Here is a 4106-nt window from a genome sequence, read left to right as displayed (position 1 = left end):
GCGGCCGGCGCGCAGCGGCCGCGGAGCGCCGCGCCGGCGCACACGCGCAGGTCGGACCCGGAGGAGGCTCTGGGCACGGAGGCGGCTGGTCCTGCCCAGTTTGGGCCCCCCCCCCCAGCGCTGACTGGTGCGCTTCCCCGCGGAGCGGCGCTTGACCTCCTGCTCCGCACCGCACCGGCCAGCCCGTGCTACGGCGGAAGGGACAAATTGCCTTTTCTTTTCTTTTCTTTTTTCTTTTCTTTTCTTTTCTTTTCTTTTCTTTTCTTTTCTTTTCTGTCTTGTCTTGTCTTGTCTTGTCTTGTCCAGGGAGGGTGGGCGCTTGTTGTTGTTGTGGATTTTTTTTCTTTTCCTCACAGATTTCTGTAGTTTGATATGTGGCATGTTATTTTCATTTCTTGACTTTTTAAAATAGCTCGATGGATTTAAAGTTATTGAACAACCTGTGATCCATATATCTGTCCGATTATTTTTTTTATGGGATGATGAAAGAGAGAAGAATCTCTCTATATAGTGTTCTGCTAATGGAATAATATATATATATTTAAAACACCTTTCTGGGGTTACTTTTATTTCCGCACTTTAAAATGCAGACAGGGTTTTTAGGCAGCTGGGTGAGGTGCTACTCATTTGATGTAGGAGAATTGCGTATTTAGACTTCCTGAAAAAAATGTTTAAACTTCTTTCCACCAGAAAGCTGTTTTCCTGCGCTCTGTTCGAAAATCTCGGATGACATTTAGAGGAGTCTTCTGGCCGTTTATTGCCGGTCACAGCGCGATTTCTGCAAACCTTTTGCGAACATTAAACTCGGGTGCCTTGAAAGGATAGAAGAATATCCATAGAGTCCTTTCCTCTGTAAAGACACGATTTTCCATAACTTCCCGGCAGGAGCGGTCACTAAGGAAAACCTATTCATATTATTATCCATTTTTCCCCCCCTAGTGAGCCTAACCGCTTCCCCCTAAGGAGACGTGGCATATAAAACTGAGAGCAGGTAGCTGATTGGCGCCGGGCAGCCAAACCTTACGAACTGAAGAGAAAATACATAGATCGATGAGAAATTCTCATGTAAGCCCCGTCACTGTCAGTCCCAGGCGCACCTTCGCCCTCGGCTTTCCGACTTGCTCTCCGCGGCCGCGGAGGTTAGACGCGCCGGAGAGCGGCTTAGCGCTTTGCAGAGGGCTCAGCTCGGAGTCAGACCCAGCGCGACCCTCCCGGAGACACCTTCAAAACCAGGCTGGAGATAAGGTTAAGCGCAGCCCGCGGTGCCCCGGCCGCCGGGGGAGGTGGCATGAATGTCACCGCGGCCTGCTCCGCCGTGCCCGCCCTCACGGCCCGCTCCGCGTCCAGRCGGCCCCGGGGCCCTTTCTAAAACCGCGGGGATTTAAAACAAACAAACAAACACCCCCCCCCCCAAACTAAAACCCTTGCTGCCCTGCTGCGGAGTAGGAATAAGATGAGGGCACGGAAATAAACGCGCGGCCAACCGCCCCACTCTCCAGGCGGGTGCAAACGCTGAGGAATTGCATTAAGGAATTGAAAGCACCGTTTAAAGGCACCCGTGTTAAAATTTTAAATATTCTGTTGATTGCATTTTATAGCGCTGAAATTACTACCTTAATTTGGAATTACGCAGCCACGAGTATGAATCATTTTAAAGGAAATCTCCAGTCTTTAATATGACGCTCCCACTTACATTTATTGTTCGTTTCAGACAAACGGTTTTTAAAAATAGCCTTTTCATGACTCCAGTCACAAAATAAACGTTTGCAAACGCTAAATGAGGGTTGAAGAAACCCCTGGCTTAACTTTTTTATTGCTTTCCTATAAATTTAACTCATATTTTCACTATTGTCTCAGGAAAAATATGAAAACATGTATGGAATTAAATTAAATTAAATTAGGTAGCCTTAAATCACAGTAGTTTAGGGTACAGTCACTAATTGGAAATATTTATGTTTGTGAGGCTGAGATTTCAGCAGTAAAAAGATACAGTATATCCCCTTTTTATCATAACGTGGGTCTACGGGAACGTTTATATCGTTCCATTGTAAGAAATGATGTGTAGTTAAACAACATTTTTTAACTAAGGCTTGTGTCTTTTTATGGTAACTCTCGGTCTTTAGTCAGGGCTAGTTCTCATATTACATAAAATGTACTTTAAGAAGTAGTACCTGCTCCAGCTGTCCAGGAAAAACTGAATTATGGAACTAGGAAACATATGGCAGTTGCATATTGCACGAGTAAGGTACATATGAAAGTTATAAATTTCTTTTTTAAGTAACCATTGTAAACGCATTTTTATAGGTTTCACAGTATGTATTACATCTGTAATTTTAATTTTTGCAATATACCTTTTTAAAGATACCTATGTTTTCTGTACCCCAGAGAAGGAAATGCAARGAGACATTTATGCGTAAAAAAAAAAAAGCTGCGCGCAAAACAAACAAGCAAGGTAAATAAAGCGGGAACTGGAACTTCCGCACAATGGAAAGGACACTATGCCATCTATTGGCAATGCAGTTATTTACAAAGCCAAGGGTACCCAAACGAGTATTTTCCATTCTTTGAATACTGTGCAGTCATAGTTTTGGTATATTACAAACAAATGAATAAAGACATTTCCATGGAGGTCCATGAAAAAAAAAGAAAAAAAAAGAAAAGAAGAAAGCAAAGACAGCTAGTGAATTTATACCTCACAAATTAGGTCATTAACTCACAGGGGGATTTTGCAGCTAATTACAAACTCCCTTCTTGGAGCATTCGAATGGGAGAGGTTTAGTTTTTTTCGATTGTTTTATTACTGAACCATGTCAAAGAAGACTTCTTTTTTCTTTCTTTCTTTTCTTTTTTTCCTTTTTTTTTTTTTTAATGCAAGGTAACTTAAGGACTTTATGGCCACAAAACAACCCAGTAGGCTGCTTTAGAAGCTGACTTTACAGTCGCTGTTTGGAAGACTTCCTTTGAATGGTGCGCGAATGTAACTGTAGAATCGGGCCTCCTTTTCCCTCGCATATATTGCACGCCTCGAAGAGCTCCCCTGAAATATGACACTGCTCTGAGATGCTGTAAAAAAGAACAGGCTTTATTGGAAAGATATAGGCGAGAGGGGCAGAAAACTCGGCAGCCTCCGTCGGCGGGGGCCAAGCGATGGGATTAGCTGACTAAGAAGCACTCGGGCTCGCAAGCGACGCGCGATGCTCCGCATTAAGCTGATACCAGCCACTCCGGATTTTTACAAACAGCGTTTCTTCTGAGCCACAGAAAAGCTGATCCTCTAGGCGAAAGCTATTAATGCTTTTCTCGTTTCCAGGGAGGGGTATTTCACCATCAGCTATAAATAAACCGAAATAATTGTACAGATGTAAAAAGAAAAGTCAATTTTTCCCGTTCCAAATGCAGATCAATTTCTCAACGAAAGTCACTGCTTCTCCGCCTTGATCTGGCTTTCTTCCTGTTTCTCTCACTTGCTAAGGACTTGGCTTTTTCGCTGCTGTAGCTAGCCCGATACTGCTCAGTGGGAAATACGAGAGCCCTTTGTTTTAGCGTTCAGCTTTGTAATCTCTCTTTAACTGTCCCGCTGAACGCAGCGGCGATCCGGCTCCTGACAAATTTGTGTGTTGGGGGTTGGGAGTCCAGGGAGCACCTGTATTCCTCAGCTTGAAAGGTTAATCTTTCCCCACATAGAAAAGAAAAAAAATCCCTAGAATAGAAAAAAATCCCTAAAGTAAAAAAAATACAATTCCCTCCATCTGAAACCAGACCCCAGAGGACAGGAAAATATAAAATCCAGACCCTGCACTCATACCCTTTTACTACTCTTCTCAGTGTGAACGTGTGAGTAGATGGTGTTTTACAAAGTTGTCTGAATTTCTTGAAAGGCCGTTCCTGTGTTTATATGCGAGGGGAATTGAAATGTCTCGCTGACTAAAACGCACCTTCGCTAACTGCTTTTTAAGCGCGCATCTGAAGCGGGACTTGGAGCCGAAAGTCGCGGCTGCGCCTCGCTGCGGGGCCCCGCGGGCGGATTTTCGGATGAGCCCCGCGCGTCCCGCCTCGCCGTGGGAACCCCCGCACAGCCCGCCTGAGGGTGCACAGACTCGCTGTTG

Source organism: Apteryx rowi, unplaced genomic scaffold, assembly GCF_003343035.1.
Source record: "Apteryx rowi isolate R43461 unplaced genomic scaffold, aptRow1 scaffold_191, whole genome shotgun sequence".
Classification (NCBI taxonomy): Eukaryota; Metazoa; Chordata; class Aves; order Apterygiformes; family Apterygidae; genus Apteryx; species Apteryx rowi.
This window is presented reverse-complemented; position numbering follows the sequence as displayed.